The sequence below is a fragment of the Lissotriton vulgaris genome, chromosome 2_1 (assembly GCF_964263255.1).
Source record: "Lissotriton vulgaris chromosome 2_1, aLisVul1.2, whole genome shotgun sequence".
Classification (NCBI taxonomy): Eukaryota; Metazoa; Chordata; class Amphibia; order Caudata; family Salamandridae; genus Lissotriton; species Lissotriton vulgaris.
The window spans coordinates 1,479,748,707-1,479,774,470 of NC_141687.1; the positions used below are offsets into that span (position 1 = coordinate 1,479,748,707).

Genomic DNA, 25,764 nt, shown 5'->3' on the forward strand with positions numbered 1-25,764 from the left:
CTTATGGATAAAGCTACATTAAAAGATAGTGCAAAATTTTGGTCTATCATTAATACGCCCCTTTTTTCTAATATTAAAAATAACGTGCTGGAAACTAACATTGCGGAAGAGGATTGGCTGAGCCATTTTGAAAAGATCTACGGCAGCCACCTTGAAATAGAAATTTTTGCGGGTCAAGCCTCAGAGTCCCCCGCCATGCCAGTTAGGTTCCATATAGGGGAGGTTGCAAAAGCAATTGAAGATTCTGCAGGGAGGAAGGCTCCAGGACCAGATGGAGTCCCTGCGGATATGTACAAGGCCAACCCATTGTATTGGGCCAACATCCTGACAAATATTTTTGATACCTCGGCTACTGTAGGATTCCCTAAATCTTGGTCACGGTCGACTATTATCCCGGTGTTCAAGAAAGGCCAAAGGGCAGACCCTAGATGTTATAGGCCCATATCCTTGCTGGACTCCTCTATAAAAATTCTAGGGAAGGTTATTCTAGCAAGAATAACAGGGTGGGCCTCTGACAATAACATACTGTCAGATGCCCAATATGGCTTTAAAGCGGGGAGGAGTACGGAGGACCAATGTCTGAACCTCCATCTAATAATAGCCAAATACACCAAAGCGGCCAGGGGCTCCATTTACTTGGGTTTTATGGATTTGTCCACAGCTTTTCACCTAGTTAATAGGTCAAAGCTGTGAACAATGCTCCTGGATTTGGGACTTGATCGGTCCCTCGTGTACTTCTTGGCCGAGCTCCACAAAGATCTGAATGCATCCATCAGGATGATGACCGAGGGTAAATGTACGTCCAGCTTTAAGTCCAGTAGAGGGGTACGACAAGGATGCATATTAGCCCCTATGCTGTTTACATTATACATAAACGGCCTGGAACAAAATCTGTTGGCAGCATCGCCGGACATTCCGCGTGTGGGAGGTACCCCGATCCCGGTGCTCCTATACTCGGATGACGCTGTCCTTTTGGCCAGGACCCCTCTAGGTTTGCAAAGACTGCTGGATTCGTTTGGGGACTTCATGAAAAGCCTGGACCTGGTGGTAAACAACGGCAAATCACATGTTATGTCGCTGGACCTGCAAAAAACAAAGTTAAGACCTTCTTTTGCGGTGGTGAAGAAATTTTAAGAGTGAAGGTATTTACCTACCTGGGTGTAGTATTCGACGATAAAAGTTCTTGGTCCCCCCAGCTTTTACTAATGGCAAACTCCGCGAGAAATTCTTCAGCGGCAGTACTAGGTTTTGCCAAAAGTTTGGGAGGGAAGCCGGTAGAGGCAATAGTAACCATTTATAAAGCCAAAACCATTTCTATCGTAAGGTACGGGGCGTCAATTTGGGGTTACATTAAAAACGACATGATCCAAACGGAAGAAAATAAATTCCTTCGTTCTCTTCTTGACCTTCCAAATTCAACCGCTTCCTACTCAGTTCATTTGGAACTTGGGATTGGTTACATAGCAGATATAATTAAAATAGCCCCAATACTGCTATGGATTAAAATCTGGATAAATTCGAACCTCTCCCTAAATCCTAAAATCTTAAAGGATTGCATTAGGTTAGACAATAGGAACAAAATTCAGTGGTTGTCTAACATAGAAATGTTAGCTGCATATATGGGGAGACCAGACATTTTTTCTAATCCAGAATCCCTATGTAAGGCTGATTTGGAGTGGGTAAAAACCAACTTCATCAAGTTAAGAGAGGCCGAGCGGGAGGGAGCAGAACTCTGTAAATCCTCTGTCAGGAGGCATGTTTTGGTAACCCTGTCTCCAGCAATGTCACTATACCTGACAACAGTATCCAATCCTTTCCATAGATGGCTGTTGACAAAATTACGGTTTAACCAAATACATATGCTCCTATGGGACGTGGAGGGTTGGAGTAGACCTGAAGATGTTCCCCCCCTGTAAGTGTGACGACTTTTCACCTCAAGACACTACGCACTTTATGTTTTTCTGCCCACTATATAAACATGCCAGGAAAAGGTTTATCATTCCATTGTTAAAAAGTATGAACTTTATTCAGTGCAAGCCAGCCTTAATGTTTTTACTATTGGTAGAATCTCCATTAATTATGTTCTGTGTTGCCAGCTTTCTTGCAGCGTCTGTTAGAGAGAAGAGAGTCAGACAAAAAACTGTACAAGAGACTGATCCCCTCAATTAACAGACAATGAATTTGTATTAACTGCTTAGGTGGCTATGGTCGATTATAGATTTTTACTGTTAATGAATAGTTTTTATCTGTATAATAGTTATTTTTAAGATTTTTAATATTATGTATATGTATAGCATACTTTTATGATTTTAATTAATCGAATAAAGTGGATTTGACTTGACTTGACTTGACTATCACCAACAAAATGTGTGCTCTGTCATAACTCTTGCCTAGTTATTTAGAGAGAATCATAAGTGAAGAAGATCCCACACAGTTGCACTCCATTCCTCGACTTTACTGTGTTTCAGTAATTTTCTATAAGTTTATTTTCTATTTATTGCAAGGCATGACAAGAGCTTTGAGTATTTTGTATAACAATTTCACTGACTTTCAAGTAAATGTGTTTTACTGTGCTCATAACTCCAAATGAAAACATATAAACTAGGGGCCTCATTTAAGGGGAATTGGCGTAGGGCAGCAAGTTTTCCTGCTGCGCTGCCAAACACCAATGTGAAAGGCCAGGCATGAACCGTATTTATGAAATATGGTACATTCCTGTCATTTACCCCTGTCCAGGCGCACAATTTGCTGCCTAGTGCAAATGCAGGCACCATGGTGCAAGGGTATCTGCGTTGCATGCAGGATTGTTTTTGTGCAGGAAGGGGCACCTTCCACCACAAGACAATGCAGAGAGGCATTTTCCTCTTTCTATGTGTGCCGCGCAGCACACTTGAAAAGAGGAAGAAACGAGGAGAAATAAAAAAATATTTCTCCTCGTGAGGCCTGCTTTATGAAGGTGAAAGGTTTTGGCGCTATCCCAGGTTTAAGTGATTAAGTAATTCTAGGGCAGCGTCAACATTTATGGGTGCTGCATGGGAAAACCCACCGCAACGCCCATGGAACGCTTCCCTGGTGCAGAGTAAGGCAACGCAGTGATTTACATTACCTTAATGTCCAAAATTGGTTAAATACCATATTAATTGTATTTTTTTTTACATTGTTGTTTCTGAATGCTGCATTTGTGCGATCGTAGATGAACACAAGACAGAAAATAAACACAAATTAAATGAAAACCGACATACTTTAGTTCTGTTTCTGATTAAATTAAATCCAAGCCTAGTTTAAATATATTTATCTACTTGTATAGAAGCACTGCCAATAATTTAGAATTTGGCAAAACTTTTAAACATAGTGCCCACACCATCATCCGCCTCCCCTTGCCTATTATACACTTGCCCATATAATGATTACACCAGACATATTGTTTATGGGTAAAGAACTGCTGCAGGTTTATTTTCATACACAAAAGTATGCCATTATCTGTGGGTTATCTTACGGGCGATCCAGGGCAGGCAGCCCCTCGCTGCCCCACCCACCTAATGAGCCAGCCGGCACGGTGGGTCGACACCCGGGCAGTGCAGCACCTTTGTAGATCCCCTTCTGGATCACGTGATCATGAAGTCTACTCCCGCCCCTTTCAGCGTGGAGCCTGGTATGGCACACCCCTGGTTGGTTTGGCCCCCCAACCGCCTAAAGGACTAACGGGGCGCCGTCGCGGTTTCCCCAGAACCTCCCTGCGGCGCCAGGTCTTTGGCTCAGGCACCCTTACTGTGCCAGGCAGAGGTACCCTTACTGTACCAGTCTGCCGCAGAGGTACCCTTACTGTACAAGTCTGCCTCCAGATCGCTCTATAACTCTGCCACAGCTCTGGAGGAGGCTATCGTCGATGACAGAGCCCCCCCACCTCTGCCTACCTTACTTGCATCCTACAGCTTCCAGTGCCTCTTGCACATCTAGGAGAAACATATCCATCCCAACCCCGGACAAGTGCACACCATCTTTCTCATAATAACCTTCTACTCTTGCCTGTATCAATGCATACCTTATGAACCCAAAGCCTCTCCGTTCCATGAACTTCTGCATGGCCCTGTTGACCCTCTTACGTGAGTGTTCTACCGCAGCTATGGATCTGGCCCCCGCCATTCCCTACGTGGAACTATCTCTGACCACCATATCTCACATGACCCCAGTCTGTTGCTGATTGCCCCGATGTCCGTTTGCATGGTCTGTAAGAGTGCTCTCCTCCTAAGCATGGGCGGAAAATCCGTTACGCTCGCGGATTTTGAGGATTTTTGGGAAATTCGCAATCCGCGAGATTTGCGAATTTCCCGCAAAATCCGCAAATTCGCACGCAGCGGATTTTTTTGGCGGGGCGCGGCGTTGGTGATACAATTTTTGCGGCGCGCGGCGTTTATCATCGTTTGCCGAGTTGTTTTTTTCGATAGTTTGCGAGTGCTGCGCCATTTTGGATCTTGCTGTGTGATCCCGCGGGAATTGGCGAGCGCGATTACGTCATCGCGGCTTGCCAGCGATAGTTTGTCAACGCGAGTACGGCGAGATCACGTCTCGCGGTACTTCGCAATTGCGAGATTTGAGATGCGGCGAGCGAAAATATAAATTTGCAATTCTGCACAAGAAATCCACCAGCAAGCAGCATAAACCTTCTAGAAATGATGATTTTTATCTGAATAACTCCTTAGTTTGACATTTGCCTGCACTTTTTTAGCGAGGAGTCCATTTTGGGGAGGGGGGCAGGGGGGTGGGAGGAAGGAAGTGCCCCACAGTCTTCAACTTCCTGTTCCTGTTCAGCAGGCTCCTCCCAGTGCTTTGTCCATCTCCTGGTCACTTTTCATTTGGGTCTGGAGCTGGAAGGATTACTTTTTGTGGATGCTGCTGGATATTTGGATTTGAGGCCTTTTTGACTTTCTTTGGATCACTGTTGGATTAGAAATTTTACAAGTAAGTTTGTTTGGGGCATTACAGTTGCTGCAATTAAAATTTTGGAATTTTCGATTTTTGGGCTGTTTTGGGGCCTTTTGCCCAGTGGTACTCAGTGGTGGGTGGACTGAGTCTTTCTGTGGGTTGTCTTGAACTTAAACATCATGGAGGCCATGGATGAATTGGGATTGTGCTGATTTTTCTGTGTTTTTCGATTTTTGACCTGTTGTTGGGGCCTTGACCAGGGGTAGTGAGTGGTGCATGGGCCTAGTCTTTCTGTGGGCTGTCTTGAACTTAAACATCATGGAGGGCATGGATGGAATGGGATTGTGCTGATTTTTCTGTGTTTTTCGATTTTTGACCTGTTGTTGGGGCCTTGACCAGGGGTAGTGAGTGGTGCATGGGCCTAGTCTTTCTGTGGGGTGTCTTGAATTTTTACATCATGGAGGGCATGGATGGAATGGGATTGTGCTGATTTTGCAGTGTTTTTCGATTTTTGGGGGTGTTCATGGGGACAGGCCATGTGGGTGGGGGCCATTTTGAGTGCTGGTACAGGCAGGCCCTGGCCATGTGCTAGGAGGCAAGTGGCCATTTTGAATGCAGGCTTTGTTGTTAGGCCTCCAACCATTTTGCCTACTTTTCAACCTTTATTTATGCCCAGGGGTAGTGAGTCTTGCATGGGCCTAGTCTTTCTGTGGGTTGTCTTGAATTTAAACATCATGGAGGCCATGGATGGAATGGGATTGTGCTGATTTTGCAGTGTTTTTCGATTTTTGGGGGTGTTCATGGGGAGGGACATGCCATGTGGCTGGTGGCCATTTTGAGTGCAGCTACAGGCACTGGCCATGTGCTGGCAGGCAAGTGGCCATTTTGAATGCAGGCTTTGTTGTTAGGCCTCCAACCATTTTGCCTACTTTTCAACCTTTATTTATGCCCAGGGGTAGTGAGTCTTGCATGGGCCTAGTCTTTCTGTGGGTTGTCTTGAATTTAAACATCATGGAGGCCATGGATGGAATGGGATTGTGCTGATTTTGCAGTGTTTTTCGATTTTTGGGGGTGTTCATGGGGAGGGACATGCCATGTGGCTGGTGGCCATTTTGAGTGCAGCTACAGGCACTGGCCATGTGCTGGCAGGCAAGTGGCCATTTTGAATGCAGGCTTTGTTGTTAGGCCTCCAACCATTTTGCCTACTTTTCAACCTTTATTTATGCCCAGGGGTAGTGAGTCTTGCATGGGCCTAGTCTTTCTGTGGGTTGTCTTGAATTTAAACATCATGGAGGCCATGGATGGAATGGGATTGTGCAGATTTTTCAGTGATTTTCGTTTTTTGGGCCTGTACTTGTGGCCTTTTCACCAGGGGTATTTGAGTCTGGCATGGGCCTAGTCTTTCTGTGGGCTGTCTTGAACTTAAACATCATGGAGGGCATGGATGGAATGGGATTGTGCTGATTTTTCTGTGTTTTTCGATTTTTGACCTGTTGTTGGGGCCTTGACCAGGGGTAGTGAGTGGTGCATGGGCCTAGTCTTTCTGTGGGGTGTCTTGAATTTAAACATCATGGAGGGCATGGATGAAATGGGATTGTGCTGATTTTGCAGTGTTTTTCGATTTTTGGGGGTGTTCATGGGGACAGGCCATGTGGGTGGGGGCCATTTTGAGTGCTGGTACAGGCAGGCCCTGGCCATGTGCTAGGAGGCAAGTGGCCATTTTGAATGCAGGCTTTGTTGTTAGGCCTCCAACCATTTTGCCTACTTTTCAACCTTTATTTATGCCCAGGGGTAGTGAGTCTTGCATGGGCCTAGTCTTTCTGTGGGTTGTCTTGAATTTAAACATCATGGAGGCCATGGATGGAATGGGATTGTGCTGATTTTGCAGTGTTTTTCGATTTTTTTGTGCTCTATAACTGAACTGATGTTCCTCTGTCTTCCATTTTATTTAGGTGCACAAGACTCAAGAGAACCACCAGTGCCAGGAAGAAGTCCTGCAGCGGTGTGTGTGTGCAGCATAACGTCACGCGACGTCACGTCTGGCCTCAGACAACTCTACAATTCGTGCAACTGCGGCCTGCTGTCTGACCTGCTCTGAAGAAGATGGCCCCAAAGAAAGTTCTCCGTAGCTCCTCTAGCAAGAAAGTTGCTAGTAAGGAGCAGAAGAAGCAAGTTACCAAGGAGGCTGGTGTGCCACCCGCCACGTTTTTTGGGAGAAAAAAAAAAGTACGCCTGCAGCAGCAGGATCTGCTGGGGACCAAGCTGGGAGCAGCACCCCTGCTCCATTGGGTTCAGTGCCTCCACCACCACGCCAACTTAAGTCAAAGCCCTTGAGTGCTTCAGAGGCAGTCAGTGTACTTCTCCAATCACCATCGACCAGTGATGTTGGCTCATCGCAAGAAAGTAGCAGCAATGTCCCTGAATCAACACAGGTTGTTGTAACTCATCTGACAAGTGTTGAACAACCACAGCCGCAACAACAACACCATGTGCAAGTACACGCCCAAGTACATGTGGAAGGAGAGGCAGCAAAAGGAGATGCGCAAGCAAAGGTGCATGGAGGTTCACAAGTGCCCACAATAGTTGTTCCTCCCGAAGTAGGGGCACATCAGGAAATCGACAATGAACCCGAGGTATCATTGGAAGCCACTCCTCCTGATGATCATTCATTTTCTTCCACATCCCTAGCAAGGAAAAGATCAAGGGGGGTGTCTACATATTCTTCAAGCCCACCTCGTTCTGATGCAAGTGATCTGTCTTGGGAACCACAACTGCGGTCTGACAGTGAGGCACACCATGATCTGACACCGGTACCTAAGCGTAAAAGGAAGGTCGTCCAAAAACTCAAACCTATGGAGTGTGATGAGGCTCAACAAGAAGTGACAGATACTGCTGGTGATGAAGCCTCTCACGATGACGACGAGCCAGTCATCACAAAGGTCACTGCAGCCCCACCGGGCATGCAGCAAAGAGACATTTTGACCCTATCCCGAGAAGCTGCTGAGCGTGATGATGATGTCGGCGAGGAGGCAATGGAAATGGAATCATTAGATTTGGAGTTAAGTAGTACACCAAAACCTACCGCTTCCATATTTCTTCCTCGCAAGAAGGTACCCACCTCGTCCTCGACCTCAATTCGTGGTGGTGAAAGTGCAAAACGTACTGAAGTTCGGCAATCCACATCCTCCACTTCATTTGACATTAGCAGCAGGACCACCACCACCACCAGTATCGCCGCCTCCTCCGGCCCCCGAAGACATTTCAAGTCTCCAGTTTGGGACTTCTTTAGTGTTTGCCCAAAAAAGGAAAACGTAGCCATTTGTAGCATTTGTAAGCTTCGAGTTAGTCGTGGTAAGTTGGGTTCCAACTATGGTACCGGAGGCCAGAGAGGTCATCTTAGGAGAACGCACGATGTCCAATGGTTTGCGCACCTACACGCGATCAAGGAAGCCGGAATTGCACGCAATGAAAACGTTGTTTTTTCATCTGATGATGACGAGGGGGAAGAAGACGATTCAAACACTTCACTTACACCCAGTTCCCCTGTCAGCAGCACACCCCATGGGAGCCACACTAAGAGTGTGGGAGAGAGTGAGACATCAATGCGGAAAAGTTCATCAGCGAGCGTAACTGGGTCGAAGAGATCATCATCATCCCGTAAATCCTTGGTCCAGGGCAACATTAAAAAGATGTTGTTTACAGAAGCGCAATATGAACGCAACCACCCAATGACCCGTCTGTATAACACTAAGCTGGCTAAAATGCTAGCTCTGGACCTTCTCCCTTTTTCTTTTGTAGAAGGGGTTGGTTTTCTAGAATTAGTGACAGCGCTCTGCCCTAAATGGAAGGTTCCTAGCCGGTTCTATTTTGCCCGAGTTGCGGTTCCAGCACTACATGAAGATGTTCTGAAGGTGATTGGGGCAGCTTTGCAGAAGAGTGCTGTTCACACTATACATCTGACAACAGACATGTGGACCAGTGGCGCAGGCGCTGATTACATGTGCATCACTGCACACTGGGTCTCTTTTTCAGGGGCTAAATCAAAGCTAAACGCAGGTGTTGACACGAACATTGTTTTTAAAGGTGCTCGGAAACATGCAACACTAGCCATGTTTGGTTTGGAGAAACGTCACACAGCAGAAAACATTTTGGATGTCTTTAACACAAAGGTCCTTAACTGGCTGTCCCCACTAAAACGCAAGGTTGGTTATGTTTCCACGGACAATGGCGCCAATATAGTTAAGGCCATGAGGGACGGTTACTATTTCAGAGTGCCGTGTTTGGCGCACTGTATAAACCTGGTTGTCCAAAAATTCTTGGGTAATAAAGGCAGTGCAGCGTACAGTGTATTGGAGACCTGCCGAAAAATGTGCAAGCATTTCAGGCATTCTTTTAAGGCCCGGAAGCAGCTGAGGAGCCTGCTATATCAACGTCAAATGCCAGTGAAAGCACTCATCCAGGAGGTGGTAACACGTTGGAACTCAACCTTCTACATGCTTGAGCGTCTGTATGAGCAGTATACGGAACTCGATCAATATTTCCTTAAAGAGGGTACAGAGGAGCTGAGGATGGGTGGGCCGCAATGGAACATAGTTGAAAGCCTGACACGCATGCTTCGTCCTTTTGAGTTCTTCACGCGTGCAGTCAGCAAGGAGGACTCTAATTTGGGAAAAGCTATCCCATTGTTGTACATGCTGGAGGACCAACTGAAGGAGGTGTGTTCTGTGTTTGGAAAAGATGACAAAAACCAAGACTCTTTGCTTCTGGCTGAGCAATTATTAGAGCTCCTACAAGGTGATGAACGTCTTAAAAAGATCCACTCAGAACAGCATTACATTTGTGCTACTATTCTGGATCCACGCTACAAAAAGGAGCTGGCAGGCCAAGCATTCTTTCCTTTTGATGATGAACATGTTCCAAAGTACAAACGTTGGCTAGCCTTGTCAGCCAAGAAGTTTGAAACAGAACGGCTGGAAATTGAAGGAAATGGCAGTACATCAGCAGGCCATCCCCAGTCAAAACAATCCACTTCTGCACCTGTGGCTGTGGCACAAGTGACCTCTCAGCCGTTAAAGACACCGGCAACCGGATCATCTGCACGAAAGACAACAGAAACATTGGAGGCTGAAGAGGATTGGCTAGCTCTGCGTGGGTTTGGTTCTCAAAAGGTCAGAGGCACAGCAAGAGCTAAGCAAAGTGGAGGAACCTTGGATGAGGACCTTGAGTCGATGGTGAAGGACTATCTGAATGACTCAACAGAGGTCTATGTTAATTCTGACCCATTGGCGTATTGGCATGGGAAAAAAGAATTGTGGCCACAGCTCACCAACCTGGCTTTAAACTACTTGTCTTGCCCACTCGCAAGCGTGTCTTCTGAACGGGTTTTCAGTGCGGCTGGTGGGATTGTAACTCCCAAACGGAGCCGCCTCTCGCCCAAAAATGTGGAGAGGTTAACAATGATCAAGATGAATCAGCACCTCATACCACCAGATTTCAGAGTACGAGAGAGCGTGCCGGATGAAGAGGAGGTGGCCAGCAACATAGATGAGGGAATTTCTACTCTGTCAGGTGACACTGAGCTCACCCTGCCTGAATTCGCAGAGTATGATGACGAAGCCTTATTCTTATTCCTGGACCGTGATACCGAGCCCTGAAAATGAGACAACGAATCAATAACTTTCTTTTTCATCCTTATTCACTTTTATTCCTGTGTGTCTGTCTTTCTTTGTTGTGCACAGTTAATATAATTCAAACTTTAATCAGATAATCACAAAAACAAGCCCATCAGCAGAACTGTCTTCACTTGTTTGCGAATTGATTTGAAGGTGCCGCAGTCTGCATTCCTCAGGTTCAGAAGTTCCGAAGAACATGCTCCTCTATCCTCCTCCTCCAGACTCCTATTTCCATCAAAGCAGAGGGCTGGTTTACGCCCAATGAAGAAAGACTCAGCACTTGTGGGGGTGTTGTTTTACCTCTTTGCAGGTGAGTTGACGGGTCTCTGGGGCCATTTCTGGGAAGCACTAAAAGTGGTTTGGACCAAATCCGAGGCGGAAACTTTTTTGTGTTTTTGATGACTTGCTTGCCTTTGAGGTGCTCTTAGGGGGGGTTCCGTCTGTTTGTGGGTGAGTTTCGTGGTCTGGGAGCATTGCTGGGACACTCTAATCTTGATTGCATTTGCTTTTCAGGAAATCCGTTGTGCCAACCCCGACTTATGGCCTAGCTACGCAGCGCGTTTGGACCGAAGGCCCAGAAATATTGCAAGTATGAGATTTTGCTTTTGGCCTGTTTGGGGGTGTTATGCTTCCTGGCGGGTGGGTTGGCGGGTCTTGGGGCATTCCTGGGAAGGTCTAATACCGGGTAGAAGTGGTTGGGACAAAATCCAGGCCGATTTTTTTTTGGCTATTTCTGACATTTTGCTCTATGTAGCGTTTTCGGGGGCCTGTTTGGGGGGCTTCCTGGTGTTTGTGGGTGAGTTTCATGGTCTGGGAGCACTGCTGGGACACTCTAATCTTGATTGCATTTGCTTTTCAGGAAATCCGTCGTGGCAACCCCGACTTATGGCCTAGCTACGCAGTGCGTTTGGACCGAAGGCCCAGAAATATTGCAAGTATGAGATTTTGCTTTTGGCCTGTTTGGGGGTGTTATGCTTCTTGGCGGGTGGGTTGGCGGGTCTTGGGGCATTCCTGGGAAGGTCTAATACCGGGTAGAAGTGGTTGGGACAAAATCCAGGCCGATTTTTTTTTGGCTATTTCTGACATTTTGCTCTATGTAGCGTTTTCGGGGGCCTGTTTGGGGGGCTTCCTGGTGTTTGTGGGTGAGTTTCGTGGTCTGGGAGCACTGCTGGCTATATATACTTTACTTTGCAAGAGGTTTGAAGCAAATCCATGGTGGCAGAGGGGAGTTAGGGCCTAGCTGCAGAGCGCGCGCGGAGTGATTTGGGAAATTTGTGAAAAATTGACTGAGTCCCCATTTTTGTACTTTTGCTCTTTGGCTGTTTGGGGGTCTTCTACTCGTTTTCTCCTGGGTTGACGGCTCTGGGGCCATTGCTGGGAAGCTCTAATACCGGATAAAAGTGTTTTGGACCAAATCCCAGGCGGAATTTTTTTTGTGTTTTTGATGACTTGCTTGCCTTTGAGGTGCTCTTAGGGGGGGTTCCGTCTGTTTGTGGGTGAGTTTCGTGGTCTGGGAGCACTGCTGGGACACTCTAATCTTGATTGCATTTGCTTTTCAGGAAATCCGTCGTGGCAACCCCGACTTATGGCCTAGCTACGCAGTGCGTTTGGACCGAAGGCCCAGAAATATTGCAAGTATGAGATTATGCTTTTGGCCTGTTTGGGGGTGTTATGCTTCTTGGCGGGTGGGTTGGCGTGTCTTGGGGCATTCCTGGGAAGGTCTAATACCGGGTAGAAGTGGTTGGGACAAAATCCTCGTGGAAAAGCCTTTTGGCACTTTTTGTAACTTAGGGTTCGTTAGGGTTAGCCCTAGCAGCAGGATTGCATGTGTTTCGGGGTGTTCTAGATTTTTCCAACTGAGTTCTGGGGTCTTAGAGCACTCGTGAGAATGTGTAATTTTGGTTGCAAGTCATTTGAAGAAAATCCATGGTGGGAAAGGGGGGATTTGGCATAGTTAAAGAAAGCCTTTGCCACTATTCTTAACTTAGGGTTCGTTAGGGTTAGCAGTATTTCTATTGCATGTGTTTGAGTGGGGGGGATTTCGAGTCTTGGAGCGATGCTGGCTATGGCTACTTTTGCTTGGTTGCTTGCAAGTGGTTTGAATGCAATCCACGGTGGGTAAGGGGTAATTAGGAAGGGGGTACTTCGGCCTACTTTTACTTTCAAAGTAAGTTTTGTCACCAGTTTTCTGCTAGGCCTCGTTTTTTGAGATTTGATTTGGGGTCTTCTACATTTTTGCGACTGGCTTTAGTAAGGGTCTGGGTGGGAGCACTGCTAGGAAGATCTAATTTTGTTCTAAAACACAGTTTACAGTACACCTAGCTTGAGGGGCAAGATCCGCTACATTAATTTGCCCATACTTATTTATCCTTCAAAAGGTGACTCAGAGTACGCACTTTCAAAAATATTGTACTGTCTACTAGGAAAATCAAATTGTGACTTTTTGCACTCCACAGCCTACATACCTTATATTTATTTATCAGTGGTGTTGTAATATTATATCACTTCCTGTTTTTCGTTGAATAATTACAGGCCGGGTTTCAGTCTCTGCAATGGGGAAAAAAGGATGGAGTCAGGCTTCACAGTAGCGAGCCACAATTCAGCATCAGGCAGGCAGTGGACAGGGTGTCTTCTGGTGACCAACATCGATGGACGAAGCGTCGGCTGCAATGGAGGAGTGCCGCTAATAGGAGGATTTTTTTTCTGCAGGCAACTTACTTACCACTTCCAACAGGACCACTACAACCACATAGATACAGTATCCCTTGCCTTTTTCTCTGACTGTGACTGCATTTCTTGGATCTCTCTCTGCTTCTAAATTGATCCCTTAACACATCACTTAGTCCACTCCACTATCACATCTGCACCACACATAGTCATTTGTAAGTGCTCCTACGTAATTCGCAAGTCGCAGCATGCCCCAGGCCGTAGAGGACTGGGATGGCCCCAATGATGAAGCATGTCACCAAGGGGCAACCCTGGTGAGTGAGGGGACACCTAGAAAACAAGCAATTTCTCCTTTTCTATCTACTATACCTTCCAGACCAACCCCACTGAGTGTTGTTGTGAATGGATTTATAGTGACCAGCAAGGCTCTCGGGTATCTGGCTAAGTACAGAGACCTTATGTTGAATATCGTTATCAATAATTCCACACAGGCCCTGTACTGTCGCATTCTTTCTTCCACAGTTGTCGAATGTACTACTTACTTTTCACTGACATGCATGCAGTAGTGCATGCACTTTCAAAGATTGATGGATAGGTTTGTACCCAAAGAATTGTTTATGTTCCATTGTTTGTCTATGCTGTGCTTTTTTTTACAGGGTGTCTTCTGGTGACCAACATCGATGGACGAAGCGTCGGCTGCAATGGAGGAGTGCCGCTAAAAGGAGGATTTTTTTTCTGCAGGCAACTTACTTACCACTTCCAACAGGACCACTACAACCACATAGATACAGTATCCCTTGCCTTTTTCTCTGACTGTGACTGCATTTCTTGGATCTCTCTCTGCTTCTAAATTGATTCCTTAACACATCACTTAGTCCACTCCACTATCACATCTGCACCACACATAGTCATTTGTAAGTGCTCCTACGTAATTCGCAAGTCGCAGCACGCCCCAGGCCGTAGAGGACTGGGATGGCCCCAATGATGAAGCATGTCACCAAGGGGCAACCCTGGTGAGTGAGGGGACCCCTAGAAAACAAGCAATTTCTCCTTTTCTATCTACTATACCTTCCAGACCAACCCCACTGAGTGTTGTTGTGAATGGATTTATAGTGACCAGCAAGGCTCTCGGGTATCTGGCTAAGTACAGAGACCTTATGTTGAATATCGTTATCAATAATTCCACACAGGCCCTGTACTGTCGCATTCTTTCTTCCACAGTTGTCGAATGTACTACTTACTTTTCACTGACATGCATGCAGTAGTGCATGCACTTTCAAAGATTGATGGATAGGTTTGTACCCAAAGAATTGTTTATGTTCCATTGTTTGTCTATGCTGTGCTTTTTTTTACAGGGTGTCTTCTGGTGACCAACATCGATGGACGAAGCGTCGGCTGCAATGGAGGAGTGCCGCTAAAAGGAGGATTTTTTTTCTGCAGGCAACTTACTTACCACTTCCAACAGGACCACTACAACCACATAGATACAGTATCCCTTGCCTTTTTCTCTGACTGTGACTGCATTTCTTGGATCTCTCTCTGCTTCTAAATTGATCCCTTAACACATCACTTAGTCCACTCCACTATCACATCTGCACCACACGTAGTCATTTGTAAGTGCTCCTACGTAATTCGCAAGTCGCAGCATGCCCCAGGCCGTAGAGGACTGGGATGGCCCCAATGATGAAGCATGTCACCAAGGGGCAACCCTGGTGAGTGAGGGGACACCTAGAAAAAAAGCAATTTCTCCTTTTCTATCTACTATACCTTCCAGACCAACCCCATTGAGTGTTGTTGTGAATGGATTTATAGTGACCAGCAAGGCTCTCAGGTATCTGGCTACAGAGACCTTATGTTGAATATAGTTATCAATATTTCCACCCACGCCCTGTACTGTCGCATTCTTTCTTCCACAGTTGTCGAAAGTACTACTTACTTTTAACTGACATGCATGCAGTAGTGTATGCACTTTCAAAGATTGATGGATAGGTTTGTACCCAAAGATTTGTTTATGTTCACAATTGTTTGTCCATGCTGTGCTACTTTTTCTTGTCTCCCAAAACCTTTCCCAAAAACCCCCGTACCCATCCATTTTTCAAACCCTAACCCTCTTCCCCCGGGCTGTGTGGTTTTGATTGATGTGTGACTAAATTACAGCAATAAATCCACACACTTGCTGGGGAGGATAAGGTGATAGCAACAGGCTGGTGAAGAAATCCGAGGATATATTCTTACTCTGCTTGACAAAGACCCATGGCTAATGTCAAAGAACTTCAACCGAATTAGTTATACTTTAACATTTGTTAGGCTACAATGTGGCACTGTTCTAGTGTACTTCTGTCACCTGCTATATTCTGTATTGTACCTTTGTATTGCTCAGGAGGACAAACCAGATTTCATTTTCTTTTTTTTCATAGGCAAGCAACTGCCACTGTGTCACACCACTAGTACCACCGCTATGAGGAAATTTTATCCGCCCAGGATTGCCAACCTTATTTGCTGTTTCCCGTGGAGCCAGCCCTGGGCCTAGCCCTACTTGCAAACAGAAATTACAGGTAAGATAGGCGTTTGGTTGGAGGTAGTATAATGGAGTATTAGGAGAGACGAGAGATTTGATTGACGGTAGTACTACTAAAGTCCTAGGACTATTCAGGAAAACAAACTTACTGTTATGTTAAACCCCCACCCACCAGACTCAAAAGCAGTAAAAAACAGGTATGGTCAGATAAAGTTTCAAAAAGTATATTTTTATAGCCCTAACAAAAGAATCTCCCGCAAGACCCTCCCTAACCCCAACGATTGTCCTTCAAAAGTCCCCAAAAATCACAACTCCCAATTCCCACCCCCCAAAAGTCTCTAAAAAAGGGGCAAGGGACACTATGGCAGGGTGCTGTTGGAATTAGCAGCCAGGGCATCATGCTCCTTGCGGAGGGTGGCAAGTTCGAAGCGGAGGCCCTCCACCACGTTCTTATAATTATGGACCTCCTGCTCCAGGTAGGACAGTCTGAGGGATAAGCGGCGCAGGTGTGCCTTGCAAATCCTGTGAGGGGCAGCTGCTTTCTTTGCTGCTGGGCGGTGGCGTTTGGCTTTGGTAGCCCGGCTCCGTACCGCTGGAGCACTGCGCTGGCTGGCAGCCCGCACGGAGGAGGATGCAGCTGTCCCAGTGGACGTTGTTGTTGTACCAGACTGCGTCTCCTCCTCCTCCACGGCCACCAGCCGCCGATATTCAGCAACAGTGGCATCCAGCCTCCGTTGCCGGGCCATTCGAGCCAGCTCCTTCCTCCTTGATGGTGTCTTGGATTTGGAAGGAGCAACTACATGAAAAAAGAAAGACATAGTCTGTAACCAATGCTCCTTAAGATTAACACAAAATGATTGAGCAGAAAGTTGTCACAGTACAAGTAGCAAATTGAAAGCACAGTGCATAACTATTGAGGAGAGTATCTATGTAACCTCCGACTTCTTCATCCTTGCTCTAACATTAGTGGGAGTTTAAGGAACAAATTCTACGAGCACTATGGACTTCTATTACAGTCGACTATGACAGTACACCACTCTTATTCTTCTTCTTCTCTCTTGTTTAGGAAAATTGGTACGTTATCTTATGCAAGCCGGCATAATGCCAGCGCAGTGAACTTGCACCCGAGAAAAACAGACGCACACCATGGTGAGTGAGACAGACTTGCGTTACTGTACCGGTCCAGTACATGCAGGTGGTGAAGCTCTTACTTTTCTATTATGGGTGGCACTGAGAATACTCTGTTAAAGGGCTACTGCTTAATTAATTCAGCTTTCACCCTACAGTGCAAATGAGTATTAGAAAAGGAAAATGAAGAAGCTAAATTATCTGATTATCTATCACTTCACATGGGATGTATTTGATGACATATGGGATGACTTTAGGTGCTTTGCTTATTATTGAGTGAACAGTGATACCCCCACACATGAATGACGTACTACTACTAAACTAAAGTTATTAAGGGAGGTAGGGAGTGTCCACCGTAATAACTGGATATATGCTGTGCTTGCAGTTGCAATACAAACTACTGCTACTATTCATGGTAGTCTTTGGACAACGTTACAACTTCTTTTCCTTGCCTTTCCTACACTGGAACGGACGTGCGGGTGCGGTGTTACATGCTCTTCAAAGTAACACTTAGTTCATCCAGTGACCGTCTACTCTCTCTAGATTCACATATGCTATCTAAGAGTCAGATAGTACCATGAATGATCCAGGCATCCATCCATTCAAAGTATATTGCACACATACAGTTTCTGTCTCACCCACCCAGGCTGTTCTCCTTCCACCCATCCTTGCTTCATCATTCACCCAGCCATGCACCATACCATTTTCTTACCTTCCCAGCCACCTCGGGGACCAAGCAAACACATATCATTCTTCTTTGCCAGTCATCATTACATTTCTCGTGCTTCCACACTTACTTACACCCTTCTTTCGCTTTTCGTTCATCCCATCCATCAAGTTCACCTCAGATCTGATTGGGATTCTTCTCGCCAAAAACTTCACAGCTAAGTCGAAGTACATTTAGAGGAGGCTACTACCTGCTTTTTTTATAATACACCCGTGCAGAAAGCACACTCTGCAGTCTTCAATCTCAATGACTAAGGAATGTATAGCTTACCTCTGCCCGCCACCACCGTGTGAACCCTCACAGGCATGTCCTTGTCCGGCACTTGCACCGCCTCCTCCCCAGAGTTGTCCTCCTCGTCCAATGCCACCACCACCTCCGCGCTGGCCCCGTCTCCAGATGTTCCACCTACAAAGTACATTTAATAATGTTAGAATACACCACTCACTACTATATAATATTTGGTCTAGGAGGAAGAAAGAAATGTGAAAAAAAGTGTACAATTTAATAATTTTTGACTGTGTACTCTAGAGTAAAAATGTCCCTTTTTCCAGGGAAGGCTGTTGTCTTGCTGCACTTTTTGAACAATATGAATGAGGGTGGGATGCACACCTTTGTACTCAATTTTTTAAAAGTCAATATTTATATGTCTTCTATTTGTCCAAAGTTAATCCTTTACGGCGTGCAATACTGGTTTTTGTGCCTCCCCCGGTGACACCTTTGAATCAATGAAGAAGGGTGGGGTAACGCATGTCACCCCAAAACCAGCCGCAGCTGCCATCTTTGCGCCTTCCGGCAAAATTCCATCCATGTTTTTCACGTTTTTCCATTTTCAAATATTCCATAGTCTTTACCATATTATTCCACAGTTTATCTCATTTTCTATGTTACTCTGTCATTTCACTTCACGCTCAGGTTATGTTCTGCCATTTTCCAGATTTCTAATGCTTGAACCGTGCCCTCCGGGCTTCATTTTCAAACATGATCAACGCAGTGGTTCGTCCAAAGCAGTGTTTATTTAAAATCCAATGCATTTCGGGCACATCATTGCCCTTCGTCAGGGAACACTATAACAATAATGGCAAAAAGTAAACATCGTGTATTCTCTTGTATCAATTCAATGTTAGTCTAAACAATTAAATGTCTATGCATCATGATCATTATAACGATTCTCTTGTGCAGTCTTTCGCCTTAACCCTAACAAACTTTATCAAACAGTGCCTATCTAACCACATTTTCACACTCGTGATCAGCGCTATTATGCATAAAGATTCTTCAATATTATTCCCCTTCACGGTTGCGTATCGTTCTCTGCTCACCCTTTACTCCCAGAAGCTACGTTTTCTACCCTCTTGATTTATAGCATGATTATCTTAAATCCACTACCAGTGCGCTTTTGATGCTAAGTAAACTATTCCTGTCATCATTCGCAAGTCTACAGACCCTTCGGTCTTTTTCTATCTCACTGCTACATTTTGAGTCCTTCCACGTACCTGCAATGAATGTTAAAACCCATCCTGTCTTGCTTCCGAACCGGTAAAGTGACCCTCGTGTCGTTACTCCTTCATTTAAACCTCATCTCTATGCTACCTTATTCCTAATTGGCCCATGCCGCGCGCTATCACACGCTTTCGTGTTCACGTGGTGGTGCACATAATTTCGCTTAAGACTACGTTACCCACAATACAATACTAGCCTACGCGCAATATTTAAAACGTTCTTAAACCTTCGCGCTTTATCACACAATTACATTTATCACTAAAAGGCTTTAAACATCTTTTCTTTAAACAACAAGTGCCATTATTAGTGTCGTTGATTTCAACCTAAAAAACATTGCTTTTATAAAAAACGAACCAGGTCTTATTACGTGAGTGTCAATTCTTTTAAAGTAATACGGCGAGAATCAAAGAGACTGTTATTTCTGCGGGTGCAATCCCAACATTTGGGGGAAATTTATGAACAATATGAATGAGGGTGGGATGCACACCTTTGTACTCAATTTTTTAAAAGTCAATATTTATATGTCTTCTATTTGTCCAAAGTTAATCCTTTACGGCGTGCAATACTGGTTTTTGTGCCTCCCCCGGTGACATCTTTGAATCAATGAAGAAGGGTGGGGTAACGCATGTCACCCCAAAACCAGCCGCAGCTGCCATCTTTGCGCCTTCCGGCAAAATTCCATCCATGTTTTTCACGTTTTTCCATTTTCAAATATTCCATAGTCTTTACCATATTATTCCACAGCTTATCTCATTTTCTATGTTACTCTGTCATTTCACTTCACGCTCAGGTTATGTTCTGCCATTTTCCAGATTTCTAATGCTTGAACCGTGCCCTCCGGGCTTCATTTTCAAACATGATCAACGCAGTGGTTCGTCCAAAGCAGTGTTTATTTAAAATCCAATGCATTTCGGGCACATCATTGCCCTTCGTCAGGGAACACTATAACAATAATGGCAAAAAGTAAACATCGTGTATTCTCTTGTATCAATTCAATGTTAGTCTAAACAATTAAATGTCTATGCATCATGATCATTATAACGATTCTCTTGTGCAGTCTTTCGCCTTAACCCTAACAAACTTTATCAAACAGTGCCTATCTAACCACATTTTCACACTCGTGATCAGCGCTATTATGCATAAAGATTCTTCCCTATTATTCCCCTTCACGGTTGCGTATCGTTCTCTGCTCACCCTTTACTCCCAGAAGCTACGTTTTCTACCCCCTTGATTTATAGCATGATTATCTTAAATCCACTACCAGTGCGCTTTTGATGCTAAGTAAACTATTCCTGTCATCATTCGCAAGTCTACAGACCCTTCGGTCTTTTTCTATCTCACTGCTACATTTTGAGTCCTTCCACGTACCTGCAATGAATGTTAAAACCCATCCTGTCTTGCTTCCGAACCGGTAAAGTGACCCTCGTGTCGTTACTCCTTCATTTAAACCTCATCTCTATGCTACCTTATTCCTAATTGGCCCATGCCGCGCGCTATCACACGCTTTCGTGTTCACGTGGTGGTGCACATAATTTCGCTTAAGACTACGTTACCCACAATACAATACTAGCCTACGCGCAATATTTAAAACGTTCTTAAACCTTCACGCTTTATCACACAATTACATTTATCACTAAAAGGCTTTAAACATCTTTTCTTTAAACAACAAGTGCCATTATTAGTGTCGTTGATTTCAACCTAAAAAACATTGCTTTTATAAAAAACGAACCAGGTCTTATTACGTGAGTGTCAATTCTTTTAAAGTAATACGGCGAGAATCAAAGAGACTGTTATTTCTGCGGGTGCAATCCCAACATTTGGGGGAAATTTATGAACAATATGAATGAGGGTGGGATGCACACCTTTGTACTCAATTTTTTAAAAGTCAATATTTATATGTCTTCTATTTGTCCAAAGTTAATCCTTTACGGCGTGCAATACTGGTTTTTGTGCCTCCCCCGGTGACACCTTTGAATCAATGAAGAAGGGTGGGGTAACGCATGTCACCCCAAAACCAGCCGCAGCTGCCATCTTTGCGCCTTCCGGCATGGATGGAATTTTGCCGGAAGGCGCAAAGATGGCAGCTGCGGCTGGTTTTGGGGTGACATGCGTTACCCCACCCTTCTTCATTGATTCAAAGATGTCACCGGGGGAGGCACAAAAACCAGTATTGCACGCCGTAAAGGATTAACTTTGGACAAATAGAAGACATATAAATATTGACTTTTAAAAAATTGAGTACAAAGGTGTGCATCCCACCCTCATTCATATTGTTCATAAATTTCCCCCAAATGTTGGGATTGCACCCGCAGAAATAACAGTCTCTTTGATTCTCGCCGTATTACTTTAAAAGAATTGACACTCACGTAATAAGACCTGGTTCGTTTTTTATAAAAGCAATGTTTTTTAGGTTGAAATCAACGACACTAATAATGGCACTTGTTGTTTAAAGAAAAGATGTTTAAAGCCTTTTAGTGATAAATGTAATTGTGTGATAAAGCGCGAAGGTTTAAGAACGTTTTAAATATTGCGCGTAGGCTAGTATTGTATTGTGGGTAACGTAGTCTTAAGCGAAATTATGTGCACCACCACGTGAACACGAAAGCGTGTGATAGCGCGCGGCATGGGCCAATTAGGAATAAGGTAGCATAGAGATGAGGTTTAAATGAAGGAGTAACGACACGAGGGTCACTTTACCGGTTCGGAAGCAAGACAGGATGGGTTTTAACATTCATTGCAGGTACGTGGAAGGACTCAAAATGTAGCAGTGAGATAGAAAAAGACCGAAGGGTCTGTAGACTTGCGAATGATGACAGGAATAGTTTACTTAGCATCAAAAGCGCACTGGTAGTGGATTTAAGATAATCATGCTATAAATCAAGGGGGTAGAAAACGTAGCTTCTGGGAGTAAAGGGTGAGCAGAGAACGATACGCAACCGTGAAGGGGAATAATAGGGAAGAATCTTTATGCATAATAGCGCTGATCACGAGTGTGAAAATGTGGTTAGATAGGCACTGTTTGATAAAGTTTGTTAGGGTTAAGGCGAAAGACTGCACAAGAGAATCGTTATAATGATCATGATGCATAGACATTTAATTGTTTAGACTAACATTGAATTGATACAAGAGAAAACACAATGTTTACTTTTTGCCATTATTGTTATAGTGTTCCCTGACGAAGGGCAATGATGTGCCCGAAATGCATTGGATTTTAAATAAACACTGCTTTGGACGAACCACTGCGTTGATCATGTTTGAAAATGAAGCCCGGAGGGCACGGTTCAAGCATTAGAAATCTGGAAAATAGCAGAACATAACCTGAGCGTGAAGTGAAATGACAGAGTAACATAGAAAATGAGATAAACTGTGGAATAATATGGTAAAGACTATGGAATATTTGAAAATGGAAAAACGTAAAAAACATGGATGGAATTTTGCCGGAAGGCGCAAAGATGGCAGCTGCGGCTGGTTTTGGGGTGACATGCGTTACCCCACCCTTCTTCATTGCTGCACTTTTTGGCACAACTGATGAATGTTTGCTTTTTACTTTTTAACACGCACCACTTTTTCTCCAAACAGACAGAACCTTGACTTCTAAGAACACGAGCAGGATCAAGTTCAAACCAGGTGAGAGCTCGGCTCGACCACAAGAAATGTGTCCAATTAATCGTCAGCACTAAGCACTTTTCCATTTTCAGTTACACGTTCACTTTTATGACAAACTTGAATTTAATAAATGTGTTTACTTTTAATAAAGCTTTTAAACTTAAATAGACTCTGTGGTTTTTGGTCCTCCAGACTAGAGTGGATGAGCTAAAGGTTTTCGAATTTTTGCAAGCATGAGTCCGTGCCTCTGCCATCGGTGACTTTGGGAGCTAAATGACTCTGCCACACTATCTAGTCAGTAAGGAGATTGGGGGTTCAACTACAAAGTCTGTTATCACTGAGGTATGTGGAAAGTCTAACAGTTACAGCACCTATTATAATTGATAAGCTAAGCGATGCATTATTTAGTGTCCATAGTTCTGTTTGTGCAGATTTGTCCCTGCAACAGTAGTAGTTTGGATTGTCCTCCTATCCAAACCAAAAGTAAAGTAGTATCTTATTATTTCTTGGTGGTGGTCATTCACCTTTTTATTGTTGGCAATGGTCAAAGCATAAACATTTAGAATACTTGAAAAGACATTATGGACAATCCCAGAGGACTACACTCAGTGCATAGAGCTATTGCTGACTAGAATGGGAGTCCAATGGAAATGCCAAATGTGCAATCTTAGTTAGCTACACAGACAGACTAATAAGAATAATCTAGTAATACCACACGGAGTCATAGTCGAGGCAGGATAAGAATTTAGATCCTGTCTACAAGAAGATCAAAGACGATTTAGAAAAAATCGAATGAGGAACGCTAGGAAAAAATAAGTACTCTATATTAAAATTAAAACTTACTGGGGCCAGCAAAGGAGCCCTCGACTGCCCGGTCCTGGCCTGCATCGACAACAGCACCCTCCTCCTCCTCCTCCTGTGTCCTCCTCTTGCCCCTGGGGGAAGCTGATGTACAACATGAAAGAAAGAAAAACAGAAAACATGGATGATATTTCTCAACCAAATCAAACATTTAAAAAAGAACTAACAAAGTAACAAAATATTTTTGCGAAATAGCAAATAGGGAACGACTCCACGGGATATATTATTGACCAATCTCATGTGGTCGACTACGTCATTACTTTAGTATTGCTTGATTTGCGGACCGTCGAATTGGAAACTACCCTATGTAACTCACTAAACAAAGTACTAAAAAGGTTTGCCTAGGATTGGCAGGCAGCAGTCCGCAGCACGCAAAGTGACAGCCAAAGTCCATCGTGATTGAAGATCAGCGACAACACTAAAGTTTCCTACTACATTCACCAGTCATTAAAATACTCAAACTATTAATCCACCACCACTATTTCTTCTTATCGCCATGTGTACAAAGGAAGGACTGGACTTGAGTCTGTAGGGGCTGATTTAGAAGGCCCTTGCGGCTCTTTTGCTCCATTGTTGCGTGACTTTTGTGACGCAGCGACAGCACAAAAGAGGCGCAATGGTGCGGCGTATATTAACAACGTGACGCATCTGGGAGATGCATCACGTTGTAAAGCCCTGCGCCAATAGGGGTGTTCCGGCGCAAGGGAGGGCGTTCCTGCGCAGGAACGCATCCTAAAAGTGGCTGAGGGAAATCTACAAGATTTCAATCAGTCACTTTGAGGACAATGATGCGTGACTCAAACCCTGCGCCTGCTTGAAGCAGACGTACGGCTTGACGCAGCATTGGGGAGATAGGGCACCCCAGAGCATTGATGGAGCTGCACCATCGTTGCGACGCAACTCCAGCAATGCGCCGCCTTTACGGCACAGATGCGTAACGCTTTGGTGACGTTTTGGGCCCATGGCGCGCCGCATTGTAAATACGGCGCACCATGGGTGATGGTGGCGTGACGCACAATTACTGGCGCATCCCTGCAACTTTGCAGGGATGCGCCGGTAATTAAAAATCTGAACCTTAGTGTGTAGCATTACGCAGTTCTTTCAACTACACTCATACATAATTTCACAGGCCAATGAAATGAACACAAAATCTAAAACAAATAAGCATAGTAGCAACACTACTGAGAAGAAGGAGAGCAGTGTACCTGAAATGCACAGAAGATTTTGAAATAAAATTTACCTACAATGTAATGAGCAGCATTATTGCTCTTGGTAAAAAACAAAAATTTGCAATATAATAACACAGCAGGAGAAAACATAGTAGTAAAGACATAGCTACTACTACTCACCAAGCCCGGGGATCTCAAGGCCAAGGAGGTCGAGCAGATCTCGCTCACGGGTCAGGACATCCGTCCAGCGGTGGGTGGCCTGGTTGTAGGTGCGCCAGACCCGAGAGTGGTGGTAAATGGCCTGGCACACCTTCTCCCACCGCTTCCGGCGCTCCCGGGCCCCGTACCCGGCACTGATCTTGCCGCCTCCCATGATGGTCCTGGGGAGGCGGCGCTGAACATAAAAAATGAGTTGGGCCACCTCCTCCGGGGTAAAGATCTCCCGTGGCATCACTAGCTCCCCCCTCAAACGCCCGCACGGGAGCCGGACACGGGGTGCGGGACCCTTCCCCTTCTCGGGATGCTTCCCGGCTCCCTTCACCATGGTCTGGGCGGAAAGGAATAAAGAAAATAGAATAGGGAAGAGAAGAAAAGAAAAGAGTTTACAAAAGTAGTTTAAAATTAACCAAAAGTAGCAGTAAACACAAAAATATAGGGCTAGAAAAATAGAGGGATAGATAATAAGTAAAATAGATCCAAAAAAACTTCAAACAAGCAAAGGATGGCAGAGATTGACAGAGGATACAAAGACCATGCCCAGAACCATAGCAATGAATGAGAAACAAGATGGCCGCGCCCGTTCACGACCGCGCGGGTAAGTTCGCGCGAGATTTTCCTTGCGAACACGCGCGAGACTGTACTGGCAAGCCGCGGACTTTGCGAGATTACACTTCGCGCCCGGAAACGGAAATACGTCAGGCAAACAAGATGGCTGCGCCCTTGAACGACCGCGAGGGTAACTTCGCGTCTTGCGCTACGAGCGGCTCGCAAAAACGC

At 45.0% G+C, this 25,764-nt stretch overlaps 1 long non-coding RNA gene across 1 annotated transcript; it reads left to right on the plus strand.

The window, feature by feature from the left end:
- Positions 1-23,688: 23,688 nt before the first annotated feature.
- On the plus strand, positions 23,689-25,418 carry LOC147732796 (uncharacterized). The gene is made up of 2 exons (XR_015308684.1): positions 23,689-24,606; positions 24,646-25,418. It is a non-coding gene; the product is annotated as an uncharacterized LOC147732796 (long non-coding RNA).
- Positions 25,419-25,764: the final 346 nt, after the last annotated feature.